Source organism: Salvelinus alpinus, chromosome 9 (assembly GCF_045679555.1).
Source record: "Salvelinus alpinus chromosome 9, SLU_Salpinus.1, whole genome shotgun sequence".
In the NCBI taxonomy this organism is placed as follows: Eukaryota; Metazoa; Chordata; class Actinopteri; order Salmoniformes; family Salmonidae; genus Salvelinus; species Salvelinus alpinus.
The window spans coordinates 18,571,473-18,591,373 of record NC_092094.1 but is presented as its reverse complement, the minus strand read 5'-3'; positions in this window follow the sequence as shown (position 1 = coordinate 18,591,373).

The following is a 19,901-nucleotide window of genomic DNA, read 5'->3' as shown; positions in this document are numbered from 1 at the left end:
ATAGACCATAGAGGTAGAAAGAAGGCTCTAGATTGATGCAACCAGTCATAGCATGACATTGCCATTGAGGGCTTCCACCAATTTAAAGTAGTCAACTGGGTTGGTGATTCCTATAGGTTGGGAGTGATTAGCCAATGATCAGAGCATTCTTTAAAATGGGGTTGCCCATGAATTGTAAATGTCTTTAAGCTGCATCACCACAATCTAGTGGCCACAATAAATGACAAGATTTGGCTCAGCACTCCAGCACTGCATGCCTTATTAGCATTACATTTATTTTGTTTATTTTAAAACAATATGAAAATTCACTACTTTAAAATGGAGATGGCCACAATGGTACCATCACAGACACCGTAATGGCACAGATACAAATATTAGTCCTCTTTCCATCTATGGAATACACAGACAAATTAACTTAATCTTGAAACTGCATGGAAAGAAACATTGATTAAATAAAATTGTGATGTCAATAAGCTTAACTGACTTGCCTAGTTAAATAAAGGTCAAATTAAAATAAATAAACTTAATTCATCCTGAATTCAGGTCTTCCTGGAACGACATCACCACGGGAGCCTCCACTCCAGGACTGGGCGTAGTTTCTCTGAGGAAGTATTTGTGGGATAAATCCTCTGGGACCTGCACCTTCATCTGATTCAGGAGTGGGTTGGACAGGACTAGGCTCTTCACCACTCTCAGCATCCATGTTGCTTGAATCACTGGTAATCTGGGCAAACTGGTTGGCTGATGTTCAAATGTTCATAAATGACCAGCATGGTCAAATAATAATAATCACAGTGGTTGTCGAGGGTGCAACAAGTCAGCACCTCAGGAGTAAATGTCAGTTGGCTTTTCATAGCCGATCATTGAGAGTATCTCTACCGCTCCTGCTGTCTCTAGAGAGTTGAAAGGGTTCCATAGCCGCAGGCAGAACAGTTGAAACTGGAGCAGCAGCACAGCCAGGTGGACTGGGGACAGCAAGGAGTCATCATGCCAGGTAGTCCTGACGCATGGTCCTAGGGCTCAGGTCCTCCGAGAGAAAGAAAGAGAATCAGAGAGAGCATACTTAAATTCACACAGGACACCGGATAAGACAGGAGAAATACTCCAGATATAACAGACTGACCCTGGCCCCCCCGACACAAACTACTGCAGCATAAATACTGGTGGCTGAGACAGGAGGGGTCAGGAGACACTGTGGCCCCATCCGATGATACCCCCGGACAGGGCCAAACAGGAAGAATATAACCCCACCCATTTTGCCAAAGCACAGCCCCCACACCACTAGAGGGATATCTTCAACCACCAACTTACCATCCTGAGACAAAGCCGAGTATAGCCCACAAAGATCTCCGCCACGGCACAACCCAAGGGGGGCGCCAACCCAGACAGGAAGACCACGTCAGTGACTCAACCCACTCAAGTGACGAACCCCTCCTAGGGACGGCATGGAAGAGCACCAGTAAGCCTGTGACTCAGCCCCTGTAGTAGGGTTAGAGGCAGAGAATCCTAGTGGAGAGAGGGGAACTGGCCAGGCAAAGACAGCAAGGGCGGTTCGTTGCTCCAGAGCCTTTCCGTTCACCTTCACACTCCTGGGCCAGACTATACTCTATCATATGACCTACTGAAGAGATGAGTCTTCAGTAAAGACTTAAAGGTTGAGACCGAGTCTGTGTCTCTCACATGGGTAGGCAGACCATTCCATAAAAATGAAGCTCTATAGTAGAAAGCCCTGCCTCCAGCTGTTTGCTTAGAAATTCTAGGGACAATTAGGAGGCCTGCGTCTTGTGACCGTAGCGTACGTGTAGGTATGTACGGCAGAACCAAATCGGAAAGATGGGTCGGAGCAAGCCCATGTAATGCTTTGTAGGTTAGCAGTAAAATCTTGAAATCAGCCCTTGCCTTAACAGGAAGCCAGTGTAGGGAGGCTAGCACTGGAGTAATATGATATTTTTTTGGGGTTCTAGTCAGGATTCTAGCAGCCGTATTTAGCACTAACTGAAGTTTATTTAGTGCTTTATCCAGGTAGCCGGAAAGTAGAGCTTTGTTGTAGTCTAACCTAGAAGTAACAAAAGCATGGATACATTTTTCTGCATAATTTTTGGACAGAAAGTTTCTGATTTTTGCAATGTTACGTAGATGGAAAAAGCTGTCATTGAAACAGTCTTGATATGTTCGTCGAGAGAGATCAGGGTCCAGAGTAACGCCGAGGTTCTTCCGTTTTATTTGAGACGACTGTACAACCATCAAGATTAATTCTCGGATTCAACAGAAGATCTCTTTGTTTCTTGGGACCTAGAACAAGCATCTCTGTTTTGTCCGAGTTTAAAAGTAGAACGTTTTCAGCCATCCACTTCCTTATGTCTGAAACACAGGCTTCTAGCGAGGGCAATTTTGGGGCTTCACCATGTTTCATTGAAATGTACAGCTGTGTGTCATCCGCATAGCAGTGAATGTTAACATTATATTTTCGAATGACATCCCCAAGAGGTAAAATACACTGCTGAAAAAAATAAAGGGAACACTTAAACAACACAATGTAACTCCAAGTCAATCACACTTCTGTGAAATCAAACTGTCCACTTAGGAAGCAACACTGATTGACAATAAATTTCACAAGAGGACAGAAATCACTTCAAAATAATTACTAGGCTATCAAATTGAAATTTAGAAGTGAAGAAAAAACTAAAATAGAAACATAGTTACCTTAAAAGGTAGACAGGCACAGCCATCTTGAATGAGCTGCAGCACACAAGCTATGCTGGTGTTTTGTTATCTGCTTCCAAAAATGTGTGTTAAACACCCCAGATTATTGTGCTGACAGAAACATTTGGTTGGTGTCATGGGGAGTATATTTGTCAACTTCTCAAGCAGCTAAACCTGGTGGTAATCAAAACCAGCAAGGTGGAATTTACTCAGGTACAACCATTTGAGGTAATCCTTCAAAGATTGGTGGAGGAAACTAGGGCAGAGAAGTCTCTGGAGCAGTATGTTCAGATGTTTCCAGAGTAGAAAATATTATTAAGATGCAATTACTGTTCTGAATTTTTGATGAGACACGAAAAAAGTAATGTCTTGTATGGTTCTACAAACTACTACATAGGCTATGTTTACATAGGCAGCCCAATTGTGATTTTTCTTTTCTCTCCAGTAATTGGTCTTTTGACCAATCACATCAGAGTTGTTTCAGAGACGATCTGATTGGTCAAAATACCAAATAGTGAGAAAAATATCAGAATTGGGCTGCATGTGTAAACGCAGTCATAGTGTTTTCCTATCCATTTCTTCACATTATGCGTTGCTCCTAGGCTGCGCAGAGGCAGCCCAATTCTGATTTCTAAAAAATATCTGATTTGAAAAAATATGAATTAGTGGAGGGAAAAAATCTTAATTCTCTGCCTGTGTTTAACATGCCAAACAGATTTTAGAACAATTTAAAAGTTTTGCATATGAGAACTCAAAATGGTTTACTCCTGGTTGTCCAGTTAAGTGAATGTCTGGGTACTTTAATTGGCTTATAGGTGATGGGGTCAAATTGGGGTCATGATAGGGGCTGCACCAAATGTTTGATGTATTATAAGAATTGATTATGCTTATGTTGTATTAATAGAAGTGGAGGGGCTATGGGATCCCTCCTCCTCTACATTTATAGGGTCCTGGACTACAGATTAGCAATATATATATTCATTGTAAGGTTTTAGAATTGTTCCACAGTCTTTTCTAAGTCTCTGCCTCTAATAAAGAAATGATCTGAGAAATGTGTGAATTATTGCATGGGGTCAGTGAGAAAGCACTTTAAAGGTAACCATAGAGCCCTGCAGGGGAGTAGGAGAGATAGGAGGCTAATCAGACATACCTCTAGAAATCAACTTGGGGGAGTGGACATTTACTGCTGAGGCCTTAGAAAACACTGGAACTATTGTATCTCTTGCAAGTTTGTATAGCTGTGTATGCATGGGCTTGGTCTGAGGAGTAGCAGTTAATGACGTATGCAGTGACATCACAGGGGGTTGACTACAAGCATGATAAAAGCAACTTGGACTTTTCCTATGGGGCAGCTCATGAGAGAAATCAGTTGTATGTGTGATGTTTGATCTTTGACTTCTGTCTACAGCTGTATTTTGATTAAAATTGTTATGATTTATAAGTGCACATTTTGAGTGTTCCTTATTTGTTAAGTAAATAAAACGGAGCACAGAAAAACGGAACCAACATAGGTTAGGCAATTTATACTGTATGGTCCATTTCCAATAAACTAAGCCATCTAATCATCAGAGTACAGGTGCTCTGGAGTCTTGAGCCCTGCTGAATTCATTAATTAAACTTTATAGCTGGTGGTGAAGTTTATAATGAAAACCTGCATTTAAAATCTGCTTGTGGGAGGAGATACAATATGATCCAGTAAATTATTTTAAACTGTATGCAGTTATTCATGCATTTAATAGAACATATACCACTAATTTATACATTTTGTGTCATCCTATTTGACATTCATGTCTCTTTATTATTCAAACCAAATACTCTCAACTCCTTACCTGCCTTACCCCAGAAGATATAACACTGTATGTCAATGTTACTGAAGCATTTCCATTTCATGGATATTCGTTTTAGGAGATTTGGTAGTTCTAATAATACAAGAAAAATCTTTATTCATTCAGATGCTCTTGTGCTTTGATCAAATGTGGTCAGAGTGAAAAACGCTTTTCATGTGAACACTGATGTTTTCCTCCGGGATATTGATGATATGGAATTAAAAATGGATTGTGTGTGGTGAGGAGCTTTGATATGCAGTGTGCAGATGCTCTCTTTCCTCCTGTACGCGGTACAAACAGAGCCTGAAGGCCCACTGCTTTGGCAGAATAGAACACATTCAGTATTTCTAGTTCCCCTCCTCTCTGGTTGGATCCTTACTGCATTGTACAGAACTCTAAACAGTCCATGGTTTTAGTTGGTTCACTGCCAATTTATACTTTATGCAATACTTTCTCGAAAAATGTCCCATGGACATACAGTACATGTGTATGATCATTCTCTGACCCTAACTTACATAGATAGACAGGGATTACAGTTTTTGTTCTGTACTTTACCCTAAACTAAATAGGAATTAAATGCTCACCTTTGTCTTTGTAACACTTTGTTTCTCATATTATCCCCTACAGCTATTACACACAGAACACATTGCTGACTAAAGACAGTTTCTGTAAAATGAAAAAATAATAACATCTCTTGCTAAAGCTTGGCTTTCCCAACCAGTTCTGAGAAGTTAATCAACAAATCACAAGTAAAGTATTTGTCCCACTTGACTGGCTCATATAGCTAAACCAATTTATTTTCTCATAGATTGTTTTCTGAATCAATACACTGTAATCTAAAAAGTTATGAAACATCAAATTACAGCAAACAGCTGCTGTTTGATCCAGGATATTCCCCTACAACAGTACCTCCAGAAATATCATGAAATATCAAGTCTTTATGGTTAATACACTGAACAAAAATATAAACGCACTATGCAACAATTTCAAAAATGTTACTGAGTTTACAGTTCATATAAGGAAATCAGTCCATTGAAATAAATTAATTAGCCCCTAATCTATTGATTTGACTTGACTGGGAATACAGATAAGCATCTGTTGGTCAGAGATACCTTTAAAAAAAAAAAGGTAGGGGCGTGGATCAGAAAACCAGTATGTATCTGGTGTGATCAACATTTGCCTCAGGCAGCGCGACACATCTCCTTCACATAGAATTGATCAGGCTGTTGATTGTGGCCTGTGGAATGTTGTCCCACTCCTCTTCAATGGCTGTGCGAAGTTGCTGGATATTTGCGGGAACTGGAACACGCTGTCGTACACGTCAATACAGAGTATCCCAAACATGCTCAATGGATGACATGTCTGGTGAGTATGGAGGCCATGGAAGAACTGCGACATGGAGCCTTGCATTATCATGCTGAAACATGAGGTGATGGCGGCTGATGAATGGCACGACATTGGCCTCAGGATCTCGTCACGGTATCTCTGTGCATTGAAATTGCCATCGATAAAATGCAATTGTGTTTGTTGTCCGTAGCTTATGCCTGCCTTATACCATAACCCCACCGCCACCATGGGGCACCGTTCACAATGGTGGCCTTTTATTGTCCCCAGCACAAGGTGCACCTGTGTAATGATCATGCTGTTTAATCAGCTTCTTGAAATGCCACATCTCTCAGGTGAATGGATTATCTTGGCAAAGGAGAAATGCTCACTAACATGGATGTGAACAAATTTGTGCACAACATTTGAGAGAAATAAGCTTCTTGTGCATATTGGACATTTCTGGAATATTTTATTTCAGCTCATGAAACATGGGACCAACACTACACATGTTGCGTTTATATGTTTTCTGTGTATATACAGTCATTCACTACTCTTAGACATACAGTATGTCTTGTCCTTGGTCTCAAGTATAAACTGCTGACCTCCAGTCATGTGGAAGTTTATATTATAGAACTAGGAATAGAACATCAGATTCCACATGTATCACTTAGCATAAGCAGTGTTTCCCCTATATGCATTAAGCAGCAGCACACTGCCTCTGCTAAATTGTGGCCACCACTGAAAAAATATATATATTTGGGGATGGTAAAATGTTTTCAGTGTTAACTTAAATAATTAAAACCAGATATAAAGTATGTAGTAAAGATAATGGAGCAATATATTTAAAAATAAGATCCTCTTTGAGAATTAACAATTACCAAAATAAAAACTTGACAGTTAGGGAGAATCTAAAATGTTTTTAAAAAATGTCATTGAATGGGCCCATGTTTGAGTCACTTAGGTAGCATAAGAACAAGCCATGGAAAAATTTGTATAATTCCAGGAAATTTGTTTAGAACTGCAAATGCTTTCTCAGCCCCATGGCAAAATGTATAGAATTGCAATAAATTACACTGAACAAAAATCTAAACGCAACATATAAAATGTTGGTCCAATGTTTCATGAGCTGAAATAAAAGATCACAGAAATGTTCCATGCGAACAAAAAGCTTTACATCCCTGTTAGTCAGTATTTCTCCTTTGCCAAGATAATCCATCCACCTGACTGGTGTGGCATATCAAGAAGCTGATTAAACAGCATGATCATTACACAGGTGCACCTTGTGCTGGGGGACAATAAAAGGCCACTCTAAAATGTGCAGTTTTGTCACACAACACAATGCCACAGATGTCTTAAGTTTTGAGGGGCGTGCAATTGGCATGCTGACTGCAGGAATGTCCACCAGAGCTGTTGCCAGAGAAGTTCATTTAAACTTCTCTACCTCCCAATGTCGTTTTTAGAGAATTTGGCAGTACATCCAACCGGCCTCACAACAGCAGACCACGTGTAACCACGCTAGCCCCTCCACATCTGACTTCTTCACCTGCAGGATCGTCTGAGAACAGCCACTCAGACAGCTGATTAAACTGAGGAGTATTTATGTCTGTAATAAAGCCCTTTTGTTAGGAAAAACTAATTATTATTGGCTGGGCCTGGCTCATTTGGGAGGGGGCCTATGCCCTCCCAGGCCCACCCATGGCTGCGCCCCTGCCCAACTCATGTGAAATACATAGATTAGGGCCTAATGAATGTATTTCTAATGACTGATTTCTTTATATGAACTTTATGTAACTCAGTGAAATTGTTGAAATTGTTGCAAGTTCCGTTTATAATTTTGTTCAGTATAGCTTTGAAACTGCAATGTTTCTCTCTGCATAAGAATTGTGACACTCTGGTCTATTGTCCGTTGTAATCTCATAAGTCTGATATTGTTTTGAGATGCCTAAATAAATCAAATACTCAATGTTACAACACCTTAACATCTGCTCAGTGCTCATGTAGTTCACTTTCTCCAAACCTTCATCAACTTCTTGTTGCACTTGGTCGTGGTCTTACTGAGGTGTACTGATGTATTTGAGAGTAATGATAACAGATCTCTTCAGGATGTTTTTCTATCTTTGCCCTCCCAGAAGGGGAGAGGAAAATGGGCTCTTTAACGAGGCTGTGTCACTACCCCAGCAGGAGCAGCTCAGTGTGACCCCGGTCTAATAACGATTGAGTAGACGACAAGACAATAAACCACAGATGCAGTCCAGTCTGTCCCCAGTACCTTCATCACATCACATCTCATCACTTTCCACTTCAATGTGGACAAAACAAGGGGGCATTTGCTTGGCTGGCGTTCTGTCTAAAATGGATCCCCTTTTTGCAGCTCGGTGGAAATGAATGATTTTGTAGGCTTTTCTGACATCCATTCAAAATATTTCCTTTTGTTCATCCCCACTGTGAAATCGTGGAGGGGACTGTTGATCAGTGTCCGTCTGTTATGACGTTAGTATGTTAGTACGTTTGTTCGTATATATCTCAGTCACACGCAATATCTCAGACAAAACTGGGTGAATGATGCATCTGTTTGGCCAGATGTTGGCGCTATAACAAAAGATTGAAAATGCAAACTTTGAAAGGTCACGCCCCTCATTTTCCGCCATTTTGTGAAAATAAAACACTTAAAATGCTACTTTTCTTTCACCGAATGACCGATCTGCACGAAACCTGAGATGTGGCATCTATGGACAAAGGTCTCTCAACGCAATATTTTCCATACTAGTACCTAAAACAACGTGGCCGTTATTGACCAATAAACATTCACGTTTGCGTGGTCTGGCACATAAATGCATATAAATCCGTCAATGATATTCGTATTGTAACACAATTTGGTACAGATATTGCAAACACTGCCAAGACTCAACATATGCAAGAACATTCATATCGACCTCACGGTGGAGCTATAACGGGCACATGTTTATCTCTTGGTCTGTTTGACTCAGAGTGATGACATTTGGCACACATGCTCAGGGATATGAGTCTAGCTAACCCACGTGATATATCAGATACCACTGGACCAATTTTGATGAAACTTGGGTGAATGATGTGTTTAGCCATAGAGTTCCGTAATTTACAAAATGTCCCAAGGCCCATAGGGGTACTGCATCATTCGTGGGGGAAGACATGTTTACTGTTGCCTTGTTTTATTTTCAGGTGGCTCTGGCTGTGAAGCGGTACCCCTTTGACTTATGGCTCGGCTCGGTGCACTATAGGCGATGGTGGTTGTTCTCATCAGCTGCACAGTATGTAACAGAGTACTGCAGGATAATTTGCATAATTTCTTCTTCATTACATTGCACTATAGAAATAATCCTTAATGGCGAACCACAGGACTTCTAAGAAAACATACTCAACCAAGATTTAAATCATCTGTGTGTGTGTGTGTGTGTGTGTGTGTGTGTGTGTGTGTGTGTGTGTGTGTGTGTGTGTGTGTGTGTGTGTGTGTGTGTGTGTGTGTGTGTGTGTGTGTGTGTGTGTGTGTGTGTGTGTGTGTGGGGTACTTGCCAGATTATGAACTGAGTTGATAGCACTTCATAACAGCAAGCTATTGCCTACTGACTGTCTGTAGCGTTCACTGCCTACATTGAATACAATTTTTGCTGTGTTGTTAAACAAAAGCCTATTTAATGAACATCATTCAATTACAAAAACGAGGATAGCAGCTACAGTATGTACCTGTGCCATGCTGTGCTGTGTTACCAGTGTGCCAAGTAACCTTTCCTCCTATTGCTTATGTGATATTCATAAACTCTAACCCAAGGTGAACTATGTCTCAGTTGGTAAGCCCTTTGAACAACACACCATCTACTGTGAGGACTTATTCGATTAAACTACTGTCTATGTGTAGGATCTATATTCATCAGCCCAAATTTGAATCTCTTTGTAAAATGCCTTGGGCTGGTTGGAGTCTTACAGACAGAATATATCAAGATTTGATTTAAAAAATGACTATTTTGACTTTTAGAATGTAATGTTATTAACAGAATATAAAGAGAAAATAATCCTCCCGTTTCAACATTAAAAAAGCCATTAACTGCCCTAATGTTTAAAAGGCTTTGATTTATTAGTGATGCACTGCAGGGAAAATACTTACTGTTTTGCACAATGACCGATTTATCCTACAGTACATCATTATCTGAACACTATTATTAGTATTATACTGCAATGTATAGGAATACAAAAACAGTTTTTATAGAAAAGTAAGGGTTTCTCTACACCTGGTCAATTACCATATCAAGTATTGTGTTTTTCCTTTCCTCAGCATTGTCACTGCTTTTGTGGTCTAAAGTGCTATAGAAACTAGCTGTGCCCAGGCTCTCAACCTAGATGTCAAATCCCGCATCCAATCTCACATCCATCAAACATACTCTGGTTTCATAACACTGTTGCCCTGGCTACATTGTATTTAAAACTTGTCGTACTTACCTGACCATCACAGTAGTCTGCTTTAACAAAGAGGCAATGCCTACTCATTATTTATGTCGCTGTCCTTGTTTTTCTAACTAATTAGCTGTATTAAGGGAATTTGGCCTGTCAAAGTCAATATAACATGGGAACTCTAGTGCATAGTGAAGTATGAACAGATAAAACTGAATGTGAGATTGAGAGCAGGGTAGTAAATTCAAGTCAAGCAGAATCTGATTGTTTGTGTTTACAAGTAAGTTTTTAAAAGGCTGATGTCTTTTTGCAAGTTGTTCCAGACTGCCAAGGACTTCCACTGTTAGATTGTATTTATTGAATTCATCGTGCTGTCCAACATGGGCTGATCATTGGATGTACACATTCACAAACATGTTTACTTTCTAGAGGGATACTCTTACACAAGATATTGATCAGGACTAGACTTGCGTAGGGATAGACCTTATGTCAGGTGTCCTCATCTTTAACTAAAAGTAGTTCTTCTCATTCTGGAGATACAATCTAGAAGTCCTTGGAACAGAGCAATCCTCTTGCCTGCGCTGGAAAATCTATGGACAATCTTTGCTAATCCCAACTCTGCTATCTGACGTTGTGCCAGTAGGCTCCTAAACCATCTAAGGACTAGTATTAGTTGCAAACTTACTGAAATAAAAATATTTCAATTTTTGTTCAGCTAAATCCCAGCAGAAAACCTTCGCTTGTGGAGATTTCCGTTCAACATTTGGAAGCACAGGACAAGTGTCAAGCAGACCAGTGAAAATCTCATGATTTAAATACAGCCGGCCAGAGCAACATGAGTTGGTATTATGCTCAGAAAGACTACAGAAGCATGGAGTGTGAATGCAGGGCACTGCAAGGCCACTTACTCTTAATTAAAGACTGGGGTAAGAGGCTCCGCCAAGTTTTCCACAAGATTCACATAGGAGCAAATTAGGCACCTGACAGCCACACAGACACATCCAACTGTCTCATTTCCTCTTCCTGTTACAGTCTGCCCAGTGGCCTTCTCTTCTTTAGATACAACTTCTTCTCTCATTAAAACCTCTACGGACCCCCCATCCCGGATCCGGGATCATCCTCATCAAAAAAGCTGACTAGCATAGCATAGCCTAGCGCCACAGGGATATCATATAATATAATTTCATGAAATCACAAGTCCAATACTGCAAATGAAAGATAAACATCTTGTGAATCCAGCCATCATTTCCGATTTTTAAAATGTTTTACAGCGAAAACACAATATATATTTATATTAGCTCACCACAATAGCCAAACACACAACGCCATTTTTTCACCGCTAACATAGCTTTCACAAAACCCACAAATAGAGATAAAATTAATCACTAACCTTTGAACAACTTCATCAGATGACAGTCTTATAACATCATGTTATACAATACATTTATGTTTTGTTCGAAAATGTGCATATTTATAGCTACAAATCCTGGTTTTACATTGTGAATACGTCGCCATAATGCACCAAATTGTCCGGAGAAATTTTGGACAGTCACGTAATCTAACCAAAAAACTCATCATAAACTTTACTAAAAAATACATGTTGTACAGCAAATGAAAGATACACTGGTTCTTAATGCAACCGCTGTGTTAGATTTAAAAAAATAACTTTAGTACAAAGTACAGCAGGCAATATTGTGAGACAGCGCCCACCAATTCTCTGCCTTGTTGGAGCCAACATATACCACAAAAATACGAAATAACATCATAAATATTCTCTTACCTTTGATGATCTTCCATCAGAATGTAGTGCAAGGAGTCCTAGTTCCACAATAAATCGTTGTTTTGTTTTAGAATGTCCATTTCTTCTGTCGAATTAGCAACTTTGACTAGCATTGTGGAGCGCACATGTCCAAGAACTCTTGGCGCATGGAACGAAAAATTCCAAAATTCACAATAAACGTCGAATAAACTGGTCAAACTCGGTTGAAAATCCATCTTTATGATGTTTTTCTCATATGTATCCAATAAAGTCCGAGCCGGAGCATTTCGTCGTGTATACCTAACGCATTTCAGAAGACAATGTGGGGTTCCCTGGTGCGCAGTTGAATACTGCCAATAGGGAGGACCTGTCACTCCAAAAGCTCTCATTCGGTCTCACATCAAGCTAGACACCCCATTTAACATTCTACTGCCTGTTGACATCTAGTGGAAGGCCTATGAAGTGCATACAGATCCATAAATATAAGGCAATTGAATAGGCAAGCCCTGACACAGAGCCCTACTTTCAGAATTTTCACTTCCTGTTTGGAAGTTTGCTACCAAATGAGTTCTGTTTTACTCACAGATATAATTCAAACAGTTTTAGAAACTTCAGAGTGTTTTCTATCCAATAGTAATAATAATATGCATATTGTATGATCTAGAACAGAGTACGAGGCCGTTTAATTTGGGCACGATTTTTTTCCAAAGTGAAAACAGCGCCCCCTATTTCCAAGAGGTTTTAAAGGGATGGAAACACTCTCGGCGCTCCCAAATCAAATACATTAACGACTGATTAAGGGATAGCATTGCTAGTATAATTTCTGTCTTCTTTCTTTTGCAAAGTGCTGTGCTGTAGCCAGTAGCCACTCCTATCGGGAATAGGTGAAAAACACCACAAACACACTCAAAACTGTTGGGTTTATAGTTTATCTTACAGATCTTATTCAGGTTTAGGTTTAGGTATTGTAGCCATCACATTGGAATGGAAGACATCCAAATGTAGATCTAGTAGCATTTCATCCCCATCTTACTAATTAGCAACTTTGACTTAGTGTTCCATTGCAACAATAAATTACCGTTAAGTCGTGGGTGCTTGGGTAATTAACACTTGGCGGCCAAGGCACAGCTCAGAATAACAACATTCATATAAATTCAAGCTTATGATGAATTGAGAGCCATAAAATTAAGAATACACACATCGCCAGATGCCAGGGGTTGTCCGCTGTGGCTTGGTATCCTTCATATTGCTTTATTACATTTCACTCAGCTGAATAATTCTTCTGACATATTGTCATCATTTCTCAGGCTCACTGGCACATTTATATTTACTACGCCAGAGCCATCTAGGCAGCCCAATGTCATTTCTTACCAGGCAGACTGTAGCCTGAGTACCAATCTCTTTAGCTAACATTCCACTCTGTAGAAAGGAACAGTAATTATTTATGCCTAAGACATCCTAGGCATTAGATCACCTTGTGCCTCCAGTTGGTGGCCATGGCGACCTGTAAACTCGGGATCAACAGGGCAATGTCGTATATCGAATGCTAACGTATTCATGGATTCTTTTCCAAATCTATTTCACTGTCTAACTAATATTCTGTTGAAATACCAATCCCTCTCCTCCTGTCTCTCTCCATGGTCTAACTTTTAATTGGAACTCTAGGGCTACTATAGGTCAAATGGGATACATCACTGTATCACTTAACATGTTAAAGGCCCAATGCAGCCATTTTTATCTCAATATCAAATAATTTCTGAGTAAAAGTTAAGTACCTTACTGTGATTGTTTTCAATTAAAATGGTCAAATAGAAACAAAAATACATTCTTAGTAAAGAGCAATTTCTCAAGCAAGAATTTTGCTAGGACTGTCTGGGAGTGGTCTGAGTGAGGAGGGGAAACTGAAAACTAGCTGTTGTTGGCAGAGAGTTTTGGAACTCTTACTTATTGGTCTATTAACTATTAACTTTACCACCTTGTGATGTCACCAGGCAGGCCAAAACTCCATCCCACTAAAACAGGCTGAGATTTCAGGCATTCTTTTCAAATGTATCTTACACTAAAAGGGCATTATTATCATTGTCACAGTTCACAGTATTATTCCAACCTCATAGTGTGGAAATATATATATAAAACACAGGAAGATCAGGTTTTTGACTGCACTGGGCCTTTAACATAGGTTTCCCATCATGATTGCATGTATCACATGCAATAACAGGGTTTGTTTACTTATCTGTTTGTATATACACTGAGTGTACAAAACATTATGAACACTGGATGAATCCAAATCAAATCAGGTGAAAGCTATGATCCCTTATTGATGTCACTTGTTAAATCCACTTCAATCACTGTTGATGAGACATGGATTGTGTGTGTGCCATTCAGAGGGTGAATGGGGAAGACAAAAGATTTAAGTGCCTTTGAACGGGATATGGTAGTAGATGCCAGGCACACCGGTTTGTGTCAATAACTGCAATGCTGCTGGGTTTTTCACACTCAACAGTTTCCCATGTATATCAAGAATGGTCCACCACCCAACCAACTTGACACAACTGTCGGAAGCACTGGAGTCAACATGGGCCAGCATCACTGTGGAACGCTTTCGACACCTTGTATAGTCCATGCCCCGACAAATTGCGGCTGTTCTGAGTGCAAAAGGATGGAGGGAAGGTGTTCTTAATGTTTTGTACACTAAGTGTAGATTATAATAAAACAATTTGTTAAGAGTCTAAAAGGCGGAAGAGGGTTTCAGCCAGAGGGTTAGATATTTCTCTTCCACCTCTCTATACAACCAGGTACAGAATAAGAATAGGACACCCAATGTCATTTTATGGTCTCTGTAGAAATTATTCACACCGGGAAATAGGTGCTCATGGGATCTCTTTTGTCTTGAAGTTGAAAGGTGCTGATGGTGTTGTGATTGACATGTCACCTATCTCTCTGCCTTCTCTCATTATCCTTTGTTTCATGCTTTCCATTCGGGGCTGGGGTTGATGAAAGATATGGAAATGTTCCCTTCAGAAGACTACAGTTACAGGGAGAGATTTTTAGATTGATATGTTACAAAGAAGCCAATGTAACAGCACCAACGTATTCAGAGAAACTTGCGATGCAAGAATCTTTGGCCGTTTATCCTAAAACATTTGACAGATTCTTCTGATTGTCCAATGGGAAATGTCCATTGATAAATCCGTTTAACGTTACAAGAGAGAACAATATTGTATATAGTGTGAACGCAAGGAATCATGATGTATTACTGTCAGACCTTAAACACCATAGATCTAATTTAGCGGAGCAAAGAATCACCTTATGCTTACTGTAAAGGGTTGTGAGTGTTAAAGGATGTACATCCAATATGATAATAATAATAATAATAATAAGGTGGGTGCTTATATTTGTCCTATATTGCCTCCCGAGTGGCTCAGTGGTCTATGGCACTGCATCACAGTGCTAGCTGTGCCACTAGAGATCCTGGTTTGAGTCCAGGCTCTGTCGCAGCCGGTGTACTAGCGACTCCTGTGGCAGGCTGGGCGCCATGCACGCTGACACAGTCGCCAGGTGTACAGTGTTTCCTCTGACACATTGGTGCGGCTGGCTTCTGGGTTAAGCGGGCGTTGTGTCAAGAAACAGTGTGGCTTGGCTGGGTTATGTTTCGGTGGACGCACAGCTCTCGACCTTTGCCTCTTCCGAGTCCGTACGAGAGTTGCAGCGATGGGACAAGATTATAACAACCAATTTGGATACCACAAAATTAGGGAGAAAAAGGGGTAACAAATAAAAAATATATAATAATATTTGTCCTATATTACACATGTACAAGTCAGCATTATACACATGTGAATTGGAAATGTGTTTTTTGGCATATCCCAACTGCCCCTGATACACCCTCGGAGAGTGAGGTCACGGCCAGCCATTATCAATAGCAACCCTGGAGCAATTAAGTTAAGTGCCTTGCTCAAGGGCACATCGACATATTTTTCACCTTGTTGGCTCAGGGATTCAAACTAGTGACCTTATGTTCACTGGCCCAATGCTCTAACCGGTAGACTACCTGCCAATACCAAGGTGACTTTAAACTTATGGCTCAAGTTTTGATGTGGCATCATTACGTAGAATGTATTACTTATCTTGTTGAGATCAGAAAGCATCAAGGGCTTTATTTATCTGTCCAAATGGGCATTGTATTTCACTCTGTTCATCTGTCCTAAAGCTCTCTCTGACGGCTATGGATCACCTCTCTCTGCAGTCAGAGCACCATCATTATCCATCATGTCTGAGGATTACCCACAAGGCCTGTCACAGGAGGCTCTCGCACATGCACGCCATGCACACACACCCACACCACACACACAAATGATTGGTTGCCATATATGTTATGATTAGGAATAACATGTAGCAGATTATTTAATAATCAGACTGGAAATGTGTTGTGTATTGCCAGGGCAATTTTGTCAGGGCCATTGCCTATGCCATTGTAGGCTTACTGAGGACTTATTTTGGTATCTGATTTCTGATTATCCTATGAAGATAAAACACTGAAAACATACATGGCTTAGATAACTAATTTTAGAAGAGCTGCCTTTCATTCACAACACTTGGCAATAATTGTGCTCCATTTGCAAACAAAAGGAGGTTGCTTCAAAGCCTGGGTTTCATCTCTCTCTCATGCTATATCTGCCTCTATGGCGCTGTTTACACAGTCAGCCCAATTCTGATCTTTTTCACTAATCAGATCAGCTGTGAAAAATATCTGATGTGAAAAGATCTGAAGTGATTAGTCAAAAGACTAATTTAGTGTAAAAAATATCAGAATTGGCCTGCCTTTGTAAACGTAGCCTAACTGTTGCAAGTCAACCACTGTCACTACAAACATATTTTACCTTCATAAATAATTCACCTTTTGTGTATTTTACATTTCACCCTCAGTTCCACACTCCACGACGGGAGTTTGCAGCTTCCCTCAGCCAGACTGCACTTTAGGTAGGCTGGAGATTCTGTCAAGGCAGATAGTCTCATGGTATGATTGAAAGGGCACTGTGTCACGCCCTGACCGTAGAGATCCTTTTATTCTCTAGGTTTGTTTGGTCAGGGTGTGACTCGGTTGGGAAAGTCTATGCTTTCTGGTTCTTTGTTTTTGGCCGGGTATGATTCTCAATCAGGGACAGCTGTCTATCGTTGTCTCTGATTGGGAATCATACTTAGGCAGCCTTTTCCCTTTTCTCTTTTGTGGGTTGTTGTCTTCATTTAATGCATGTATAGCCTTACGGAGCTTCACGTTCGTTTTTGTTGTTTATTGTTTTTTTGGCGACATTTCTAAATAAAGAAAAAATGTACGTTTACCACGCTGCACCTTGGTCCGGTCATTTTCAAGACGACGATCGTGACACACTGGGCACACTCAATATAACACAATCTATTTGCCAGGTATGGATGAAAACACTAGTTCCCCTGCTGCTAGGGTACTGTCCAGTGTTTGTGGGTGGACAGGGATCTGTGGACTGCCACCTTAATTGTGGGAATAATAAGCATGCCAGAAAGACATGGGTTAAAGGGCCCTAAGGTGATATGAGTGCCAGAAACAACAGTAAGCAGAACTATCTGTGAAACCAATTCATTGGCTTCCTTCCAGGGGAAACAAATCAAATGTTATTTGTCACATTTGCCAAATATAACAGGTGTAGACCTTACTGTGAAATGTTTACAAGCCCTTAACTAACTATGCAGTTTTTACCTGGAGCTAACTCTGCAGATAACACTACTGGGTGATTGGAAAAGTCATAGTCAATCGATAAATAGTATAATAATACTTTTATCAAAAATGATATAATTGTCAAGTAATTGTCTGTGTTGTGGTTTTTGTTGCACTGCTTTGCTTTATCTTGGCCAGGTCGCAGTTGTAAATGAAAACTTGTTCTCAACTGGCCTACCTGGTTAAATAGAGGTGAAACAAAAATAAATAAAATAAACATTTTAAAAGGCTAATTGATCATTAGAAAACCATTTTGCAATTATGTTAGCACAGCTGAAAACTGTTGTGCTGATTTAAGAAGCAATAAAACTGGCCTTCTTTAGACTAGTTGAGTATCTGGAGCATCAGCATTTGTGGGTTCGATTACAGGGTCAAAATGGCCAGAAACAATGAACTTTCTTCTGAAACTTGTCAGTCTATTCTTGTTCTGAGAAATTAAGGCTATTCCATGCGAGAAATTGCCAAGAAACTGACGATATTGTACAATGCTGTGTACTACTCCCTTCACAAAACAGCACAAACTGGCCCTAACCAGAATGGAAAGAGGAGTGGGAGGCCCCGGTGCACAACTGAGCAAGAGGACTATATATAGCGTTTAAAAGGAGCGTGATTATCTGCCAGTGATATAATAATAGATCAGAAATGCTTGATGGAGAAAAGTTCAGAAAAGTACAAGTCATGCATAAACGCTTGGGTAGAAAAGTTTTTAAAATGTCTCTTCCTAATAATACGGGGATCAGAATTATGCTGTCTAGTATCTCTAATAACAGGACAATTATCACTAAGGTCACTTACAAACACACCAAAAGACATGTACTAATTCTCACATGTCTTTGTGAGAATTAAATCTAATAATGTGGATCTATCTACATTTTTCACATTTAACCAAGAGGGTTTTGTGATTAGCTGGGTTAGATTAAGATCAAGACAAATGTTCTTAAAGTTGTCTGAGATAGGTGACTTTAACTTAGACTGGCTGACACCTAAGACCACCAGTTCAGATGTTAGAAAAGGTTTTAAATGCTCAGCTATGATACTAATTGCATCAAGTAAAGCAGCAGGAGGCCTGTACACTCCAGTAACAAATACATGCCCGTTTTGGATCATGGTCACATCTAAAACCAGGATTTCAAATTTCTGGGGTATAGTGATATAAAGAGCACACGATGCTACAAAAGTGGATTTCACAGACATCGCTACCCCTACAGCTTTTCTCTGCCTATCACATCTGAAAATGTTGTAATTAACAATGTCAATGTCCTTATCCATGATCGAATCATTTAACCAAGTCTCATTTAAAACAAGAATGTTTGTGTTCGTGTCATGCATCCAGATATCGATAAAGTCCATTTTGACATCATATTTATCACATTTAAATGAAACAAACCCAGGACTTTAAATGAATTAAAAACAGCAGGAGTGTACATATTTACCTTAACCAGGTCATTATAAACATTAAGTAAGTCCGGAGATTTCATAGGATAGGAATTAAGTTATCAAAGCTTGCCCCGATACATCTTTTTGGTGGATGTTTAAAATCTATTGAAATTAAGACAGGGATAATGTAGATTTCCTTGACTTGACTAGAGTATTTAACATCAGAAACAGTTTGATGTGTGATGGTGGTTGGGATAACCTGGGTAGAGTGCAGGTTATATCCCAGTCAGTCTCTCAGAGCAGCCTTAAAATTATTTAACCTTTATTTAATTAGGCAAGTCAGTTAAGAACAAATTCTTATTTACAATGACGGCCTACCGGGGAACAGTGGGTTAACTGCCTTGTTCAGGGGCAAAACGACAGATTTTTACCTTGCCAGCTCAGGGATTTAATGCCGCCCTGAGATATAAACCCCGAGATAGTTTGGGTGAATTCCGTCTTCATTTTAGAATCTTTTCTCTTTCCAAAAAGTGTCAAACTTATCAATAAATACACCATTGACAGAGTTACAATAACTCTTTAGCCAGACCTGAAGTGATAGCAACCTACTGAATCTACCATATCCACGTCTCATCGTATGGGACCCAATATAATGAGACGCTTGTTTAGGTATTTCAGTTTTGCAATTCGTTCCATGAAGTCACTTTTAAACTGTTCAGACCTGGCCAACTTAGTGTCA